At 54.0% G+C, this 21,541-nt stretch overlaps 1 pseudogene across 1 annotated transcript in view; it reads right to left on the reverse strand.

Moving 5' to 3' along the window:
- The window catches only part of LOC311624762 (CDK2-associated and cullin domain-containing protein 1-like), a 92,938-nt pseudogene extending 77,210 nt beyond the window's left edge, over positions 1-15,728 (reverse strand). Inside the window, exons 1-2 of the transcript in view lie at positions 15,697-15,728; positions 14,592-14,732 (exon numbers count right to left, since the gene is read on the reverse strand). The product of the transcript in view is annotated as a CDK2-associated and cullin domain-containing protein 1-like (transcript). The remainder of the gene's footprint in view (positions 1-14,591; positions 14,733-15,696) is intronic.
- Between the last annotated feature and the right edge of the window lie 5,813 nt (positions 15,729-21,541).

A 21,541-nucleotide genomic window follows, 5' to 3' on the forward strand; every position in this document is an offset into this window, starting at 1 on the left:
GGAGCTCAGGAAACAGAGGAGAAAGAAAGACGGGAGTTGGGGCTCTCTTGCACCCCCCAGACACTGAGACCCCTCCATGGGGGTTATGTGGGTCTCTCTGAGGCCACCGGAAGGTGCTCCTCTGTACTGAGAGGGTCAGGTGAGATAATTTGAGTGCCCCCCCCCCCCAATAATACAAATATTCTACAATATTCTACAATTCTACAAAATGTGAGCCCGGGGGTCTGCATTAGCAACGGGACCCCGAGGCCTTCAGTCAAGGTGAGATGCTGCTGAGCGTGTTGGTAACGAGGCAGTGCCGTCCGAGGGCAGTGCCGTCCGAGGGCAGTGCCGTCCCAGAGCTCCCGATGCTGCCTGCGCCCCTGACCTGTAGGGCTCACTTACCCCGAGCACAGAGAGCACCGGATGCGGGTGTCACTGCAGCAGTTCTGGGTGGTTTTGCTGAGTTTTGACATTCTTTAACCATGCTCACTTGAACTATTGATTAAAACCAGCAGTCTCCTTTGCAGTTCATTTTTTCAATAATGCTAATTTTAGTAATTCATTAAGTTAGGCCTGACAGTGTGTCTGCTTCTAACATGTGTAATGAGCCAAATCGTGAAATTAGATAAAGCCCGAGCTGCAGGGGGAACAGGTAATGGGCCAGGCATCGACAATGGACTTGGCACGCGCCCGGGGACGTGACAGCCATCCCACTCGGAGCCAGCGAGACCCTCGCGCTGCCCCAGGCTCCCACCTCGGATCTGGAGCGAAACTTTTCCCATTAGGACAAGTGAGTCATCTTGTTTTTGAAGTTCTTTGTATTAGAAAGACATTTGCCCCAGCCCGTCATCATTCATCCCCGAGTTTAATATCCTGAGACGTCAGGAAGTTTTCCACAGTATCTAAATTAAATTCTTTCTTCTGAAGCGCAGATCCATTTTCTTCTGAACAGATAGCAAACTGCCAGCCACAACTGTCTGGGCGATAACAAAAGTCATTGATTTTTAGGATTATCTGATCCAAACTCCTCTTTTTGAAGGAAATGTCATTCAAGGCGGTTGCATAAGACCACACGAAGAGATGGGTACAGCGCCAGCCTTAGAGCCCAAGACTCCTGTGACCCTGTCCTGCCCACCTGGCCCAGTCCCCAGGGGCCCACCCGAGGAGACCCCGGGGAGCGGGGTAAGATGATGCCAAGGGTGTGACTTTTGAAGGACCTTGACAGCTCAGACACAGGGAAATTGCTGTTGGCTTTGAAAGTAAATGAAAAGCTGCCCCGCCTCAGTTATAATAACAATGCAAATGAGACATCTATCAGATTGGCATGGTCACAAAGCTTGGCAACACCCTGTAATCTCTTGGCATGGAGACATCTGACACCCTTGAACATTGTGACTTTGTAGGAGCTATTGGCAATACCCATTCAGATTAAAAACAGACACACCCTTTGATTTGGCAACTTCTCTGGTAGAAATTTGTCCAGCAGACCTTCTCACACAGCACCCAAAGTTACAGGAAAAATGCCGGAAACTACAGTTATTCAGTAGTGGGGTGAGGCTCTATAAATCAGGGCTCAACCTACCAGGCTATACACCACCCCAAGGCTGAGCCACGTCCACATGCATGGGTGTGCAACTGTCTCCCAAATAGCCTGCTGATTGAGAAACTAGGATTCAGGAAAGTGCACGTGAGATGCAGCTATTTGGCTAAAAAGTAAAAAGAGAGTCAGTATGCACTGATATGCATGCCACGTCCATAGAACTGTGGTCGGCAAACTGTGGCTCACCAGCCACATGCGGCTCTTTGAACCCTTGAGTGTGGCTCTTCCACAAAATACCATGGCCTGGGCGAGTCTATTTTGAAGAAGTGATGTTAGAAGAAGTTTAAGTTTAAAAAATTGGGCTCTCAAAAAAAATTTCAGTCCTTGTACTATTGACTAATGAGTTTGCCGACCATGGCCCTAGAAGGAAGTGCAAGACGTTGCCATCTACTGCTGCTTCTGAGGAGGAGGTTGGAGAACCGGGGACCTTTTGGGATCATTCAAGTTGTTCCCCATCTGTGCATTTCTCCTGTTGTGTATTTTGATAGAGCTCAACAGCACAGAACAAGCCAGTCATGTCCTTTAACATCAAACAGACCTGAGATAAGGCCCAGCTATCAACTTCAAGACCCTTGTGTCAAGAGACTCAGTTTCCTCATCTGTAGAATGAGGCTACCCGAACGGGAGTGGCTCCTGGAGAAGCTGTGAGGGCTGATTTTCTTTGCCTGTACACAGGTACATGAGCCATCCAGCAAGATTTTAAGGGTGAGAGCAGAACAGGCAGGCTAGGTGTCGCTGCACCTTCTGGGTCACATGGTGCAGGAAGTCCACTGCTCCACAAAGCCTCCTGTTGGGTCAGAGGTGCCTCAGAGCTCTCCCAGGGCCTGCTGTCCACACTCTGAGCTTCATGCTGTGTCTAACGTTCTTCCTTTCTATTCCATGGCAGGCCTGGGTTATCAGCATGTGTCCTCACTCGCACCTCTCATAAATCAGATCAGGCCCGGGCAGTTCCTCTGTCCCATATCAATTCTTCACTCACAGCTTCCCTCAAATCCCCTCCAGGGTTCAGAATCTTCTAAATATTTGTTTCAGTATCCCAAGACACAAACATGGGATTTGGGATTTTGACAGGAGTGAAGAGAGAACTCTCCAAATCCCGCTGTGAGCTGGGCAGAGCTGGGCGCCAACACCTGCCCAGGACAGGTCTCCCCTGCCCCACACACAGCTAATTGCTCTGACTTCTTTGAGCACACAGGTCTTGGGTACAGCTGGGGCCCGCTTGCTTCCCCACAAGGCGGATGGAGAAGACACTGGGAGATTCAATTCCTGACCTTCCTGTGCGATCTCAGTCAAATTCCTCAACTTCCAGCCCAGTTCTTTCTCCCAAAATGGCATCCTTCACTCCTGCATCATAGTTGTTGTAGGTAAGTGAGGGAAGGAGTCCATCATCCCATAGGCAATCAAGAAATGATTGGCATCACATGATCATATCAACAGACGCAGAAAAAGCATTTGACAAAACTCAACACCCATTTTTGATAAACACTCTCAGCAAAGTGGGAATAGAGAGAGCATATCTCAACGTGATAAAATCCATGTATGACAAAACCCACAGCGAGCATCATACTCAATGGGCAAAAACTAAAACCATTTCTCCTAAGAACAGGAACAGACAGGGATGTCCACTTTCACCACTCTTATTCAACATAGCCCTGGAAGTGCTATTCATAGCCATTAGATAAGAAGAAGAAATAAAAGGCATCCCAATTAGAAAGGAGGAAGTAAAACTCTCATTATTTGCAGATGACATGATATTGTATAATATATAGAAAACCCTAAGGACTCCACCAAAAAAAACTATTAGATTTGGTGATGTGGCAGGATAAAAAACTGCTTTTTATATACCAATAATGAATTCTCAGAAAGAGAAACTAAAAAAAAAATAATAAAAAAATAAAATAAAATAAAAAATCCCATTTACTATTGCAACAACAACGAATTAAGATACTTAAAGTTGAAGGAATCTCAATACCAGATTTCAAGTTATACTATAAAAGCCACTGTAATCAAAACAGCCTGGTATTGGCACAAGAACAAACATACAGACCAATGGAACAGAACAAAGAACCCAGAAATCAACCCAAGCCAGTACGCTCAATTAATATTTGACAAAGGAGGCAAGAGCATATAATGGAGTCAAGAGAGTCTCTTCAATAAATGGTGTTGGGAAAATTGGACAGATACATGCAAAAGAATGAAACTAGACCACCAACTTACACTATACACAAAAATAAACTCAAAGTAGATAAAATATTTAAATGTAAGTCGTGAAACCATAAAAATCGTATAAGAAGCCATAGTCATCAAAACCTCAGACATCTCTTGGAGAAGTATGTTTACAGCTATGTCTCCCAGGGCAAAGGAAACTAAGAAGAAAATAAACAAATGGGTCCACATCAAAATATAAAGCTCTGCACAGCAAAAGAAACCATTAACAAAATGAAAAGGGAGCCACTGTATGGGAGGGCATATTTGACAATGATACATCTGATAAAGAATTAATATCCAAAATATATATGGAACTCAGACAACTTAACAAAATGGAGGCAAACAATCCAATTTAAAAATGGGCAAAGAACCTAAATAGACAGTTCTCCAAAGATGACATACTGGGGCCAAGAAACATATGAAAAAATGCTCAAAGTCACTGATCATCAGAGAGATGCAAATTAAAAGCACAATGAGATAATCACCTCACACCTGTCAGAATGGCTACCATAAAAAATCAACAAATGACAAGTGCTGGTGAGGATGTAGAGAAAAGGGAACCCTAGTACACTGCTGGTGGGAATGCCGATAGGTACAACCATTATGGAAAAATATATGGAGTTTCCTCAAAAAATTAAATATGGATCTGCCATTTGACCCAGTGATCCTACTTCTAGGAAAAGACCCTAAGAATCCCGAAACACCACTCAGAAAGAATATATGCACCCCTATGTTCATAGCAGTACTATTTACAATGCTAAGATCTGGAAACAGTCAAGTGCCCATCAGCAGATAAGTGGACAAAAAAGATGTGTTAGAGTTATACCATGGAATACTATGCAGCGGTAACAAAGAAGAATCTCTTACCCTTTAAGACAGCATGGAGGGCCTGGAGAGTATCATGCTGAGTGAAATAAGTCAGTCAGAGAAAGACAAGTATCACATGATCTCACTCATGTGGAATCTAAGTAACAAAATAAACTGATGAACAGAGTGGATCCAGAGACATGGAAGCATGGCGAGTGCGGAATCTCAGAAGGTGGAAGGGTGGAAAGGAATCAATCAAAGACCTTGTGTGCATATGTGCGTGGCCCATGGACACAGACAATAGGGTGCTGAAGACTTATAGGGATGGGGGTGGGCTGGCGGGAGTCAAAGGGGAGAAAGAGGGAAATACATAATACTTTCAACAATGAAGAATTATTTAAAAAGAGAGAAATGGTTGGCATCATAACCATCCTCATCCTCCTCATTTTAAAATGTATTGCTGTTGATTGGTTTGGTATGTCCTTGGTGGGAGCCTGGAGAGGGAGCCACAGGCTGGTGGTGAAGGGGACCTGCAGCTGGGGGGGTGGGGGGGCGCGCGGGTGTGACTCTGGAGCCAGGTCGAGGCTGCCTGGCCGAGGCCGAGACCAGCCCACTGACCTTTCCCAGTGCTTCGGGACTTTCAGAGAGGGAGAGATGCCAGTGGAGCTGGAGTGGGACAGACCCTGGTGGCTGGTGGCTGGCCGTCAGCATTGAGCTCGCACTTCCAATGGGGACAAATCAATCCTGGGAAAGACATCACTGTGACCTTTCTCTGCACCTGCTAAGCCCTTCTTGGCCAGGTGGTGGCCATCTTGGTTGTAGCCTCCCAGTCGCCATCAATGCATCCACCCAATGTACATACAGTGAGGACTCAGCCTCCGGAGCCTCACCTTCTCCCCCTGGGGACCCTCAGCTGCCCTGCCTGACCCTGAAAGCCAGGGCTCTGGAAGATGCCTGCCCACAGGACTGTTCAGAGCAGCACCTGGCCTGCCCAGGGCTCCCGTCTCAGGTGCCTTCTGCTGTGCTCACACTCTCCATTATTCATTCTACCTCACAGACCGCCAGTTGTTACTGTTTGTTTGCTTTGTACTTTTCCTCAGAGCACCCCAGGCGGAAGCAACCGAGACCGCTTCCACACTCCTTCCTTCCACACGTCAGCTCAGGATGGGACACCTTCCATGCCCATCAAAGCTGAGGGTTGGCCGGGACACGGAGCAGCGGGCACTGTCAGAAGCCTGAAGCACAAAGTCTGAAGCACAAAGGGAGTCAAGGCAAACAGAGAGCCATTGTGATGATGTGGAGGGCATGCGTGGAGCTGTTCTGTCTGCATTACACTCTGGGTGTTTTATTGCCTAATATGGAGAACGTTATGCCTGCCATTTCTCAGCCCGGGAGTTTCTGTCGGAGCCACGCACGGAGGCTGAGGAAGGTCTGTGTTATCAGTGATGGAATTTTGTTTATGGGGAGAAGGGTACCCCGGAGCCCACCTGGGAGTCGGTGTCAGGGGCAGCTCCCAGATGATGGATGGAAGGCTTAATGGCCCACCAAGCTGATAGTGACCTGACCACACATTCCCACTTCTGCATATTTACTTATCCTGCCCCCTCGCTCCACCGCCTCATTTCCCAACCATTCCAAAGATGGCTTGCCCCCACCCCTCGCCTCCCTGGAACCTCAGAAGAGCTCTGGGGCCCCGGGCCATGATCACCCTTATACAGGGGAGAAGGAAGAGGCAGAAGCCTGCAGGGTTCCCACAGTGCAGAGTGGCAGAGCCAGGGGACCCTCAGCCTGCCGCCTCCTCACTCATTGCCCCGCCACTCCCTCTGACTGTGCAAACCTCCCATCCACGTCCCCCGGACGGTTCTGCTCATGTGTCTGCCAGGGTCCCATTGCCTCCTGACATTTCTCAGCGGCTTAACCGGGGCGCCTCTGGCCTGATTATCATTTCAGGCGAGTGAGTCTCCTGACACCTGGGAGCTGGTCCACCCTTTGGGCAGCTGACGCTCTGCGTCCCCCATAGCACTGATCTGAGAGCTGACCCAGTTTGGGAGATGGAGCTGGGGATGGGGTGGATGTTCAATAGTATGGATTGACGGATTGATTGGCACGCACCCCATTGGCAATCTGTTCTATTAGCCTCCTGGGCACACACTCTTTCTGATTAGATTTTTGCTCCATCGATTAAGGATGTTGTGCGTGAGCCTGCTTTGTCAGCAGAGGCGCAGACCCTAAATAATGTCTCGTGTCTCCTCTGGAAGCATGCCTGCTGAGCCTGTGCGTGGCCGAGAGGCCTGGGAACGTCAGACACCCAAGCAGAACGCACGCGCGGCCCGCACTCAGCCATTAAGGGACGATCATGAGCGTCTGGGTGAAGCCACTGCGCGGGAGGGGAGACGCGGAGGTGTTTGCTCAACTGCAAGGTCACTTTGCCTTCATCAATCTATGGACTGTTTCATTTCCAGAATTAAACAATAAAATGTGTTGCCCAAGTAAAACCGCGCAGTAAAATATCTTTATCACTCTAGCATGGCTTCCCAGCTGCCAGCCGGGAACACGCCCCGGGCAGAGGCAGATGGCTCTGGAATGGTTTCTCTAGTCCTGACCCCTCAGAGGAAAGTCCCAGCAGGAGCCGGGCCTGTGACAGTCTGGAAGGCAGCCTTCCCCCAAGTTTCCTGGCTGGCTGGGGTGCTGGCCTGGGACAGGAAATGTGTCCCAGGAAGGCCGCTAGCCTGCAGGGCAGGAGTGAGCCCCGCTGGCTGAGGTCCACGCCTCGCCCCTGCAGAGGCTTTGCGTACTGTTGCTCTTTCTTAGTTCAAAGGGCCTGTGTGCTGGGGGTCCCCGGGGCAGCAGAGGGGAGCTGCCCTTTGAATAGGAAAGAAACTGCTCTGCTGAGACCAAGCCCAGCTCTGCCCAGACCCGGCTTCATCCTTATCTCCAATGGCAAGTTCCATCTGAACCAAAGCCCCTCTGAGCCCCCACCCCACCTGCCTCCGCTGGTCCATGGGAGTGGACTCGTCCCTGTCATCACGCTGGAGGGAAAGTCAGACCCGCAGAGGCCGGCGGGAGTGTGCTCTTCAAGCAGCCCACATCATTAACTGACTGAGTGAGTAAATTGGATTCCTGATATTCTAAATTAAAAATTATGCTAACTTTCCTTGGGAAATGCCAACCCTGGATACAAACCTGCATTAGCATGCTTGGAAGGGCGGTGGGAGAGGAGGCTGGAAGGAAAGGGGGCTAGGGAAATTGGGGCACAACACAGCAGTCCTCTCCCCGCCCCTCCTCCCCGCCAGATGCTGAGAGAGGACTCCCGGAAGCCCTGCCCACACAAATGGAGGAGCTGATGGAAACAACGAAAGAGAAACTGTGACTATAAGTAACCTGAACTTCCTGGGCCCCTCAGGTGGGGCGGGAGGGCACCTGCCAGGGGCTGAGCACCTCGCTCGCTGGGAGTGCCATAGGCAGTGCCCCGGGGGACTGCTCCTCTCCCAGGTTCACTGAGGCCCAGGACACAGGCTGCCGCCTCTTCAGGAATGAGCCTGCTGGCTCCTTGGGAGTCTGGATGGCCCAATCACTTCTTCCGTGACTGCCATTTGAATTTCCCCCCTCCCCGGCATCTTCACTTTATCCTGAACACACTCGTCAGACTCTGTGGTCCAGCCATGCCTTCTGTCCCCGAGGCCGGAGCCTGGCAGCTACCGGTCTTCTGAGCAGCTGCTCTGCCTCTGGTGGCTGGACCATCAGGGGTGGCAGTGGCAGTGGGGGTGAGGAGCATTGGAGGCCAACCTCGCATGTGGCAGTCTTGTAGGGTGAGGGGATGTTGGAGGCAGATGGCAGGAGAAGGAGCCCAGCTCTGGCCTCGAGGACCACCCAGCACTCAGCAGATGTTGGCTGAATGAATGAATAAATGAATGAATGAATGACCATCCTTCTCATTGTCCATACCACTGACATAACGGCCACACTTCCTATCCACCACTCTGAACCCTGTCGCTTCTGGAAGCTGCAGGTTTAGAGGGCCCACTGGTCATGTTTGCACTTTAAGAACCTCTGGCTGCCCGCCCTGACCTCACTGGACATGAGCACCCTCACCACACCCTGCAGACGCCCGGCGGCAGCCACACTGAGTGGCATTGCCCTGGAAGAGGACACTGGCCAGCTCTGCTGAGGACATGTGCAAAGGCAGCAACGTCTCAGCCACGGCCGCACGAGGCTGCCAAGGTCCAGGCTGTTAGGTTTCTACTGAGGAAATCGTGAGCTTCTAAAGGGCCACCCAGGTGGGGTCCCTCAACTCTTGGTGAACCATCCTTCCAGCATCATCTTTCTCCAGTTTCTAGAAATGTGACTGGAATGGCCGAGGACACACTCCTCGGCAGGAAGAGGCCGTGGAGGTGCTGGGGGAAGTGCCGTGATACGGGGCCTCCAGAAATGGCCACAGATGCAGCAGTCTTCCCACGGGAGAGAGCCCCGCAGATTAAACACAGGTGCTTGTTTTGGCCAAGCGAACTTGGGAGTTGAAAGTCTCAGGATAACGTATGTCAAGTTTCACAGCTCCAAGAACAAGTTCATGTCCAGCGAGCTGAGGAAATCCAGGCAGAAGTCAAACTTTGATTGTTCAGCTGTCTGCACACACAGGAGGGAAGAGCTCCACACCCCGGGACTGGAGCCAATAGGCACCACTTTCTCATGGTTTGGTTTTTCAACATTCGGACTGGAACCAAACACGAGAAAGGTCAATGAGAGGGGAACAAGGATGGAGTTGTAGGTGGGAGATGGGTTCTTTCTTTTTTTCACCCACCCACCCACCTCTTTCTTTTTCTGTCAAAAGCAAGCTAAGGGGAAGCATTTTGTTCACCAATGCTTAGATTTTTAACCAACTATTTAATCATCCAACCCTCTATTCTAATAACCAACATTCTTTTATCCATTTACTTAATTATCCAGACATTCATCCATTTAATTATCTGACCCTCCATTCATCTGTCTGTTTGCCTTTTCTTCATCCTTCTAGTCATCTAACATCCAAATATACATTCAAACATATACCCATGCACCCATCCACCCATCTACACATCCATCCATTCACCCATCCACCCATCCATCTACCCATCCACCCATCCACTCATCTATTCAGCTATCCACCCACTCACCCACACATCCATTGTCCATCCATCCATTCATGCATCTACCCATCCTTCCAGCAAACATGTATTTCACACTCACTCTGCCCCGACACTGTTCTAGGGGATATGGTGGTGAGCAACACAGACCCAGCCTGTTGGAAGCCTATTTCCAAGCAATAACATCCAACCAACATCTAGTGGCTGTCCCTTTTGTGCTTGACCTTGGAAACACAAAGACAAAGATGTAGCCTCAGCTCCAGAGGGAGAGGCAGGTGCAAGACAATAAGCTGCCAGGACTGCTAAGTGTTGTGCTAGAGGAGATACAGAATTTACTGGTAAGTTCAGAAAAGGCATCAAGGGAGAAAGAAACATAATGGTTTTGGAAGATGAGTGGGAGGGAGCCACGTAGAAGGCAATTCAAGCATGGTGTGTGCCCTGCCTCTCCACTGTCCAGAACGATATGTAGCACACAGTAGGAGCTCAATATGTACTTGATGGATGAAAGTGAGAGAGAAAGATGGTGCTTTGGGGGAACTTAATAGTCCTGCTTGGCACAGGGCCTCAGCCATATTTTGAATGGAATGAAGGGCTATTAGAAGGCCCAACAGTTTGTCCATCTGTAAAATGGGGATGATGACAGTGCCTCCCCACAGGGCTGTGATTAGAACTATAGCTCTCACACAGCAGTCGCCTGGCACATAATGGGATCCTATGGGACTGTTATTAATTAAGGTTAATAACAATTGGTCATTAATAATATAGTTAAGTAATACAATGCGATAATAATGATGAATGCTTGATGATGTATTACCAGCACATTATTTCTGTCATAATTTACCATCATTCATCACGTGGATGTTTTTCTGTGCCCAGCTTAATAGCAGGAATTCGTTCAGCAAGCCTAGAAGAGGCGACACCCCGACACACTCTCCTCTCAGATGTCGGTCCATAGGGGTGGATGTCCATCTGAGCGGAGAGTGTGGCCCCGACTCACGAGGATGGCCGTGTGCCGCCTCACGCTGCGGGTGGGCGGCCACAGGAACACGTGGGCGAGCGGGTCCCCACCGGACCAGAGGCGGCTGGGCCCAGGGCTTAAGGCTGCCATGCCCTACTCCCTCCTAATAATGCCATTAGGCTGTTACCCATGAATTTTGCTAAAACTTTTTGGAAAATTGTTTATATTTTCAGCTGAACAAACTCCTGGAGTAATGAGTTTCCATAACAACTAATAGGTGGCCCCACACGCCTGGGCACTGTGTGCTCTGATTCCATGGCAGTACCTGTTTGAGGGGTGGGGCAGGAGCACCAGCGAAGGTGGGGCGGTGCCCTGACCCCCTCGGACATGCATGAGCCTGGCCCCATTTGTGGGGAGGGGCAAGCGCAGGGCTGGCTGGAAGTTTTCGGAAAGTGTTCCTTGACCTAAGTGGGAGCACCTGGTCCACTCTGCAGCCAAACAAAGGGAAAAGTTTTCAGCACAAAGAAACAAGCACATAAATCTTCGTGTCAGCACCCACGCTAGCATCTCCTCTCTCCCGGTGGTGGAGGCGGGGCCGGGCTGATGGCAGGGGAAGGGGCCCCGCTCAGGCCTTGACGGGTGGTCACTTGGTCAGGAAGAGGGAAGGAAAGGGGAATACCAGGACCCCCACCCCCACCCCCACACACATACGGATTGTCTCAAGTGGGTGCTGTGCATTGAAGTGGAGCAGGCCTGGCTCTGACTGGAAGTAAACACCACCAGTGGCTGGAATCTGAAATCCGGAGGCCCTGGCAGACCCTTCCCCCAAGCCCCTGGGCCCCACCACCCTGGAGGAGCGGGCTTTTGGGCTCAGTCTCCTGAGTGCAGCTCGCCAGAGGGGAGAAGTGACTAACACATTTTAAATGTGCAGGGATGAGCTGACAGCAGCTCTTAATGAAGGAGTGAGGGGCAGGTCGAGAGCCTGGGACGCACCAGGCCCACCTCCAGGCCTCTGAGTACCTGCTCTGAACAGCTTGTCCACCTGGAAAGGCTCTCACTGGAGGAACCCAGCTCCTAGCACCAGGTTCAACTCCCCCTTTTGGTGGTGGGGGGGAGGGGGGAAGTCATTGACAAGGGTCCCATTTGCCCCCAGGGCCCCCTCTTCTGAACTCAGAGGCCAAGAGGCACCAGCTACCTTCTTCTGGAATCCAAAGCCGCCTGGAGGTGCCCCGAGCGGAGAGGGAACCCTGCTACGGCCGCAGGAGCAGCCGCCTCAGCAGGAACCCTCTCCTCCTCCCCCCTCTCCTCCTCCCCCGCTGCCTCTGCTTTCTCATATGTAAAATGAGGAGCCTGAGAGAGAAGAGCCGGCCAGAAAAGGTCGCAGCCAGAAAGGCCTGTAAGGAGGGTCTGCTCTGCTCCGGGGCCTCCACAACTCGTCCGACCACAGACACTTCCCTCCTTCGCTCAGCTGACATACCTGAACACGCTACGGACAGACAAGGGGCTGGGGGGAAGAGCGTGTCCTAGTGGGACGGGGGCATCCAAAGCAGGTAACAAGCAAAAGGGACAAAATCCCAGACCAGGATGAGGACCACGGAGATACAAAAGTGGGGTGATGTTCCAAGAAGGGGAGGTGACAGCTGAGCAAAGGGTGGAGGAATGTGGTGGGGGTAGCCACGGGCAGGTCAGAGCGTGCCAGGCAGAGAGACAGCACGGGCAGAGGCCATGGGTGGGAACCAACTTGGAGAGTCCTACCAACTGGGAGAAGCCAGTGTGGCAAGCAGGTCAGGAGAAGAGTGACCTCGGTGTGCGGGCAGTGACAAGGAGGGAGGCCCGGTGGTCACAGTCCCAGCTCCAGCTTCATTCAGAACGAGGAGGAGGTGCACTTCGGTCCAGAGCTAGTGTCAAGACACCGAGACTCACAGAGGTCAAGACGCGCCCTCCCAAGGCCAAGGCCAGTGCCTCCCTCAGCCTTCCAGCCAAAGTGAAGCTGCACCAAAGACACTGAGACCAGAAGCGAGAAAGTTTCTGAGCATCCGTTAATTGTGCCTCCAGCGGACAGGAAGAAAGGGGAGCTCTGAGGGGGCAGAGGGGGTCGATGAGCAGCATAAAATTGGGCTTAGAAAAGAAAAATCCATGTGTGCGCCTTCTCAGGAAGAGGCCCACATGTGGCCTCAATTGCTCCTCTGGGTTATTTGGTTTTGCCTTCAAATCAGAAAATTGTAGTTATTACGGCCCCAGGATTGATTGGCGTGGAGGCGGCCTCAATCGCACCAGGTCTTTGCCTGCGGAGGTCTGAATGGGAGCAGCTCTCCTCTCCTCCCGGAGGGCGGGGCGGCTCCGGGGAGGTCAGGAGGGGGGGCAGAGGGCCTGGGTCCTCACGGGGCTGGTGACCCCGCCGTGGCTTCCCTAATGCGTTAGGGCCATGCTTCTTGGCGTCTGACACATGCAGACAGACCGCATGTTTGTGATGCTGGGAGGGTGCCTTCTCCCTTCCTGCCCCCCTTGCCTGCCAGTGTTCACCCCACACTCCACCGCCCACCTCCACCTGGGCAGTAATTGCCCATTGATCATCTTTAGGTTTGAACCTTAATCCCCTTACGCCTCGGCAAATAACCCCTAATTCACAAGCATTTGAAGTGCTATTGATTTTATTTTTAATTTAAGTTGCAGAAAGTTCTCACCCCCTCTGCCACCCAGAGCGCAGGAGAGAGCAGGATGGTTTCAGGCCTCCTCCTCAGAGCTGCTAAAACACCGCCCACTCCTCTCCTTATCTCTGCACAAAACAGGGCTCCCCGTTATTTATTGCCGTGTGTGTATGTGTGTGTGTGTGTGTGTGTGTGTGTGTGTGTGACCTTTTACATTCCTAGGGGCTCCAGGAACAAAGGCAAGCCCCCGGGGGCACGGGCTCTGCAATTTGTTATTAATTTGCAGCCCTGGGATGTGAGCAGCGGCCTCCTCTCCGGGTGCGTGAGGCCCCGGGCTGCGGGGGTGGGCTTACCGGCTCAGGCCTCCGTGCTTCTGTCCGCACATCCCGGCACACTGCACAGTGGCCTCCCCCTGGCCGTGGCATCAAGGCCACGCACGGACAGGGTGATGCTTTGAGCCATACTTTTTTGTGTGTGTGGGGTTGGGAGGGGGGGGGGCTGGGGAGTAAGCTGTGCCCTCTGTGCAGCATCTTTGGAGGAGATCACTTAGCAAGGAGGCATTTTCCACCAGCTGCACACACACAGACACTCACACGTGGTGCATGCAAAGCTGGGGATGCTGCCTGAGTAAGGGCTGCGGATGGATCCGCTCCGTGTCCTGCCTCAATCCCGCCGTTCGGCCACATGCCAGTCACTCGGGGTGGGGGTGGGGGGCGGGGGAGGGCAGCTCAGTCCTCTGTGGACTACCTTTGCAATCCGTGAGCCCACAGTTATTTCAAAATTAAAAAGTTGTCTTTCTTAAGGATGTAACTGCCTATTTCACCAGATTTTTAAGGGGATCAGAGAGCTGATCCACGTTGGGTGCTGAGCGCCAAGCCTGGCGTAGGCGTGTTAATGGCGGGACGTATTCCTCACCGGACCGTCTATGCCTCTAAACCGCCCATGCCCCTCTCCTCATCGGAGCACTCAGGAAATCAAATGGTGTTTGTTGAAAGGCTGTTTGTAGAACTTGGCGAAAGCAAAATGTCCTCTTTTGTGATGGCTCATTTATGGGTAAGGTTAATTGTTGGTAATTGTACACTTCAGTTCGCCAACAGGATTGTCGCACAAGCCCGGTTAGATGTTCATGGGCTCTGGCCACACGGGCTGGGCGCAGGCCTGCCTGGCCGAGTTTGGGGCCCAAAGACAGGACTGGTAACGTCTGAACCAGGGAGGGGCGTGTGGCTGCTGGTCGGCCGGTGCCAGAGCTGTCTTGTTCCCGCCCGCACCTCACACAGCCAGGCCTCCGCTCGGACGTAATGCAGTCCGGGCTCCCCTGGGCGCTCAGGCACAGGCGCCCCCTCTGCCGAGCCCGAGCCTGCTCCTGGTTCAGAGGCTGCTTGAGGCGCACCTGCTCCTCCTCGGAGGACCTCGGACAGGAGGGCAGAAGGATGCTCACAGGCACAGCCACACCCAGACCCCGGTTCACATCCCGCTACCGCTCCGTGACCCGGTGCAGCCTTTCCACCTCCCCGGCCGCAGCTTCCCGTGAAGACCGCCGGTCAAACACTTTCTTCGTGTGAACACGAGGAGAAGCGGGGTGGGGGCTCTCCAGGAGCCCTCTCTACTCCTTTTGCAATTCTCCCGTCGTCTGAGATCACCTGACAACGAAAAGTAGCCCTGGCTGGGGTGGCTCGGTTGGTTGGGCATCTCCCCGTGCAATGGGAGGTTGCATGATCCTTGCACATGCCCGGGTTTCACGCTCAATCCCTGAAACCAGGGGGGTGCGGGAGGCAGCCAATTGATGTTTCTCTCACACACTGATGTTTCTCTCTCCCTAAAAAAGCAATTTAAAGATCTCTAAAAAAGTAAAAAGCAAAGCATATACCACAACACTGGCGCCCTAGGTCGCCGAGGACTGGAGATGACAGGTGTGCGCTGCCTGCCGAGCACTGGGTGTTCCCTGGCCTTTGTGTGGAAGCAACCAGCCCAACTGCGACTTCCCCTTCTTCTGTTCCCCCTCCTCCCCCGTCCCGTCTCCCCCTTTCTCCCCTCTCTCTCCTCCCCACTGTCTCTCCCCTCTCTCCCTTCTCTCCCCCATCTCCCCTCTGTGTCTCAGATCAGGGAAACATAGATCCAGCCCTGAGGAGCGATGGAAGCTGAGGAAGGTTGTCGTGAATGAAGGAATACTCCTGATACCATGGGGGTGGGGAAGGGGGGCTCTTGAATTACAATCCAGTCTCTAAAACCAGTTCCCGGACCTCGGGCTGCACTCTGGCCGCGTTGCTGTCACACTGAGGGCCTGGGGTTCCTGGTCCCCTGGGCCATGCAAGGGAGGACTCTGTGGGACTGGCTCGGGCCCCCCTCTCAGGCTGGAGGAGGAAGGAGGCTCACGCCTCCTCTGGCAGGCACGCGCTCTGCGTCATCCTGGCACCCAGTCCGGGGAGTTTGACAAGCACCTTTCCTCCATTCCCACTGCTAAATCCAGAGGGGCCTGGTTACGGGGGAGCCTTGGCCACGGGGAGGCAATTCCACTTAACAAAAGGCAGAACCCTGGCGAGTCTGGAAGGAGGGCTGATGGCTGAGATGCTTCGTCCAAACACAATTCCGCCCCCACCTGGAGGCTGCAGGGGGGCCATGTCCAGCCCCAGAGTCCCGGCCAAGCACCGCCTCCATGCAGCAGTAAACCGTCCTGGTCCTCTGACCAACACTGGCACCGGCTGCCTGTCTGCAGCATGGCTGCCCGTTTAGCAGAGTCGCTGTGTAATGGGAAACGCAATCCAGTTGCATAATGAGTGTGGGAAACTGGATGGACCGGGCAGAACGGTCCAGCTGAATATACTCAGTCCAGTGTGTTAATTAAACGCTGACACTCCAACCACCGCCCAAGTGCCCCATTAGTTATTCTTTGAATCCAAAGGTCAGACATGGAGGATGTGCTACAAGATGACGACAGCATTGCTTCCCTCGGGGCATTTGCAATGAGCACGTGGTCGGGGCCTGGATTTGCCTGGAGCTCCAGTGAAGGTGGAGGGTCATAAGCACCAGGCCTCCAGAATCTATAAACTCACCTCCCAAGATTGCAACTCACTTCCCCTCGCCGTCCTGAAGGAAAAGCCCTCGGAACCACTGGCTCCAACGAGCTTCAGGCACCCTGGTGCTGGGAGGCGATGCTTTTTGGGTGACTTTTTGCCTTGACCCCGGGGCCTGCGCTCCCTTCCCTCTCTCCTCGGCCTGTAGGCTCCAAGTCCATAGCACGTGACCAGATGCGGAGCCAGAGGCACAGTCAGAGCCACCGGAGGAGCAGCCACATTGGCCTTCACTGGGCACTGCGCCTCTGGGGCAGACAGGGCTGGAGGGAAAGAACGTGCAACCCAAACCACACCAAGCGCCAAGGACCTGCATATGACCTCCATTCATTCATTCATTCATTCATCCATCAACCTGTAAGGCGCCTCCTGCGTGTTGGGGCTGGGGGATGTGGTGATGAGCCCGCCAACACGGCTCAGCTCAGGGACGCCACCCATTGGCAGGAAAGGGGCAGGCAGTCCACTCCAGGGGCCCCCTCTGACCGTGCTGGATACACAATGGGACCAGCACATGGAGCAGTGCGAGGTGAAGGTGAGGGAAGGCGGCCAAGGAGTCTGCTCCCATGAGGTGGGCCGCCAATTTCACCAGCTTCTCAGGTCCAGACTGCAGAGCCCGGAGCTCAGTGCTGTGTCCCTGCCCCTTGTAACCGGGGAGCCCCAGGCCTTCCTTCTCTGCAGCCTCTGGGCCTCTTCTGTTTTACAGCGGGGCTGAAACGTGAGGATGGGAGAGCATGAGCATGCGTGGCCAGGCTTCCCCACGGCCCTGTCCGGCTTCATCCCTGATGGTCCTCCCAGCCACCCCGCCGAGGGTACTGGGGCTCAGGGAGGCCTGGGAACAGCCAGGCCACGCAGCTGCTAGGATTCAAACATGGTGGGATTGATGCCGACCGTGTCCACTTGCACGCTGACGACCTTGACCATCCCGCTTCCTCTCAGGACGGGCGGGAGGGGCGAGGATGTGCTGGGCCCCATGTGTGACAGCCAGGGCTTGGCACGGCCAGGCTCATGACTGCTTCCTTCCTTCCCGCTGAGGCCCAGCGGGGACCTGCTGCCTTCGCCCAGTCAGCATTTAGCACACTGCGGTGACCTCACCCAGTCCAGCCGTATCCGGGATGTGGCCCTGGGGGAGCGCCCAGAGGGGTCCCCCCTGGGCCGAGGCTGTGCCACATCGGAACCCAGACACAGGCTCCCTGGGTTTTCCCAGGGCAGCCGCCAGCCCACACACGGGGGCCTCCTGGGAGGATGCAGGGTCACCCCGCTCTGGAGGAAACTGCCTCGTGCTCCCCAGAAGGCGGCCCTGCCCTGTGAGCAGGTGAGGACAGAGAGGGACAGAGGGGGAGGGACAGAGGGGGAGGGACAGAGGGGGAGAGAGTCGCATCTGTCCCAGAGACAATGGGCAGCGGGCAGAGGAAGCGTGGCCTGGAGCCCGCAGCCCCCTCCCCACCTTCCAGGGCAGGAGCGGGTGCCCCGCCCCCCAGAGGTCAAACAGCCTGAGGCAGCATTTCCCTTCTGTCTTCCTGGATCCCAGGAGCCATTTGGCAGATGTCCCCACGGTTCTCGGGGGGCCACCCCCAGGCCCTGCGGCCTGGAGATAAACCCGTGACAATGGGGTCCCCCCCGGAGGCCTTCTTCCTTCTTCCTCACATGCGCTGCGAATAATAATAACACCGAGGAGATTAAAAATAGTTGCTTCCTGAGCTCTTGCCATGCCCTGGGCACGGGCCTTGTCCCAGCGAATGCTCACGTCAGCCCGGGGGAGAGGTGATGTGCTTCCATCCACTCCTCAGACGCGAGAATCACCGAGGCTCCAGGAGTCCAGGGCCCACCGCCCGGGGTCGGCTGCCAGGGGCCCAGGCTGGAGGGCCGAGCCGGGAAGCCCATGACTCACCCCATGGGGTTCCCTGCCCTAGTTCATGTGCTTTACTCACTCGGCCCCTCCAAGGCACAGGGAATGCTGGGGGGGGGGGGGGGGATTCTCAACTCTCGGGATGGCATCCCCCGAAAAGAGACCAAACCGCAGCAGACACGTGAGCACAGGAGGACTAGACGCGTGGTGGAGGGGCTGTCCTCCCCGCAGGCTCCTCCGAGAGGCCCGCCCCCAGGCTCTAGGGACTCACTTAAAACAGGAACCCCAGGCCCACGAGGGGCTGTGCGAGGAAGTCACGGAAGCCAAAACCCAGACTGTTTATGGCCAAGCTCAGCCTTGTCAGGAAAGACAATGCCTTTGTGTAATTACACTTAATTGAGGGGGAAATGGTTTTTATCGCAAAAGACATAGGTCTGATTTTGCTTTTTAAATTTAAAAATTCCATTCATTTAAGAAGCAAAGCAAGAGGCCTCAGGTGAGGATCCCGGGGTTTGTGTCTAGGCTGAGACAGGAAGGAGCTGGCCAGGGGAGGGGACGGGAGAGTGGAGCTCCAGGCAGAGGGGAGCAGGAGCTAATTTCCCACGGGAACAGGGACCCATGCACCCCCATCTCTGCCCCTTACAGACAGGACAGAACAGATGCACCATAGCAGCTGCCAACTAGGAGCAGGTGAGCTCAGCCTGGCCCACCCTGGGGTCCATCCCAGTCCATGTGACCTGGGGCAAGGTTCTGAGACCGGGTGTGGCACCTCCCTTAGTCCCAGGGGAAGGGGTTGGCCAGACAAGAAAATTGCTATCGCCCCCAGGTGGTGGCTGCCAGCCCAGGCCGGCCCACACCAGAGCCCTGGGCCACACAGAGCAGGAGAAATGGTCTTTCTGCTCCCCAGGGCTCTGCGGCCCATGTAGCCAGTCAGAATGTCAGCCACAAGTCAGAGAGGCGGGAACAGGCCTGCTCCTTATTCTTGCCATCACCAGAATTCACTCCTTATTCTTGCCATCACCAGAATTCACTCCTTATTCTTGCCATCACCAGAATTCACTCCTTATTCTTGTCATCACCAGAATTCACTCCTTATTCTTGCCATCACCAGAATTCACTCCTTATTCTTGCCATTACCAGAATTCACTGCCGGTGCCTGTTCTGCCAGCTGAAGGGCACTGTGGGCGCCCCGGGCTGTGCTGAGGTCTCCACAGGCTCCAAGTGTAGAGAAGATCCCTCACCCACAAAGGAGCCCACTGTCCCAGCCCACGAGATGGGGCTGGTGACCCCACGAGCTCCCTACCTTCCTCCTCTGGCCCTTCCTGCCCCCCTATCTCCACCAAATTGCCCCACCCCTCTCTCTCCAGCTCATCCAGGACACCAGCTCTAGTCTGGCCAGTACCCGAGGTTGGGTCAGGACCCTGAGAATATTTCAATCTGCTCGTCTCTGCCTCCCTGTCAGTGAGCCTGGGATGCCATGGGTGCAAGCATGGGTGGAGACCAGGGAGGAGACGGTCCCCATCCTTCATGTAGCTTCACGCAGGCAGGCGGAGCGTGCCCCACAGAGGGGCAGCTGGCCCCAGGCCGTTGTTGACAAACAGGGATGTCCAGATTAGCTGGTTCCCGGAGAGAAGCGGAGAGAAGCAAGGATCCTGGGTTTTGTGTGAAACCAGTGAATTCCAGTTCACAGTGGGTTTTGTTTTACAAGGGGGGAGGCCTCCAGCGGTGACTTTACCTGGGTGTGTGCAATACACACCTGCCTAGAGGCAAGGAGTGCAACTGGCCCAGCGAGCTGCTAGAAATGGGGTGGGGAGATAAATTATAAGGAAAACCAGCCCAAGTGACTAAAGAAATGCCAGCTACAAAGAAGGGGGGGGGACCCCAGGAAACCCCAGAATCTCTGAACCATCAGAATCCAGTGGGCCTGAGGGAGGAGCAGAAGGAGCTGTGCTCTTGGAGGGTGATGGAGAAATCTCGCCATCACGGACGGAGACCCTATGAGCTCGCCATCTTCCCCTAGGAACAAAGGATCAATTCCCAGATCAGTGCAGGGCGACCAGCCCCAGAGTCCTTTGCTGACACAGCGCTGACGTCACAGCTCCCGCTGGAGGGGAAGGCGTCTGCCTCTGTTCAGATGAAAGATTTCCCAAAAAGTGTGGCCATGTCGTGGCCATGCTCCATCAGGTGAAGCAAATGCAGAACTTTCCAGGCCCCAGGACTGTGAGGGCTGCCACTGCTGCAGAGGGAGTTGGGGTCATTCTCCTTTGTTCCTTTTTTGTTCTTAGAATTTACCTTCACTTGGCAAGGCCTGCCCTAGAGTTCCCTTCGCATTCAACAAGCTGGCACACAGCACCGCAAGGTGCTTCTCCCACCTGCCAAGGGGAAGGGCCCTTGGGCCCAGGGCCTCCAGCGCCTCTGTAATCATCGTGAGTCTGACTGGGCTGAATTGAGGTACTTGTTTGATTAACTTTTCCCACCCTGATTCGCTGAGGTCTTCTAGAAGGATCACTGTTGTGTTCCTAAGGGCTTCACATCACAGAGGTACTCAGTGATTGCTGGGTGGATGGGTGGATGGGTGGATGGATAGATGGATGATAGATAGGCAGAAATACGATGGAGGTACAGAGGGGAAAGAGAAGGATAGATGATTTGTCAACCAATGATTAAACCATTGCCTCTCCCATTTTAGTGTGCAGATTCCTCCTCTCCAAAATGAAAATAGTAATCATACCTCTGAGTTGGGGGCCATCATTCTTTCCACTGTTCAGATGAGAGGACTGAGCTTAGCAGAATGAAGTAAAAAATGACGGGTTCCCAGAGGTGACCTGCACCCAGAGTCCACCTGCTCCCAGTCCCTGTCTTGTGCTGCTCAAGACGAGGTGGTGAGGAGATGGAAGCCAAAGGCCCCAGCACAGAGCCACTGTGTCCTCTGCCTGGCCCTGGGAGGGTAAGGAGCAGCACAGGAGGCAACGGCAGGCTGAAGAGGGTCTCCGACTCCATGCTCAAGGGAGGACAAAGAGGTTCATGGTTCCACCTCCATGATGATATGGCTCTGAGCGGCCCGGGGTTACTCAGATAGTGTAGCATGGAGACCTTGCCCAGCAAGTTCAGCAACAGCCCTTGGCTGGGGGGTGGGAGTGTGTGTGTGACTGGGGGAGGGGAGCTCCTGAGAGAGAACTGAGGGTAGCTCGCAGTTGCCCTTCGAGTGCCCGTCCTCGCTGACATCTTTAAGAGCTGGGTGGCCTGCGGGTGGCCTGCCGAGCACAGGCCCAGAGCTTCCTGGCACCCAAAACGCTTCCCCGGG

This window comes from Pipistrellus hanaki, assembly GCF_964339955.1.
Source record: "Pipistrellus hanaki genome assembly, chromosome: 6".
Classification (NCBI taxonomy): Eukaryota; Metazoa; Chordata; class Mammalia; order Chiroptera; family Vespertilionidae; genus Pipistrellus; species Pipistrellus hanaki.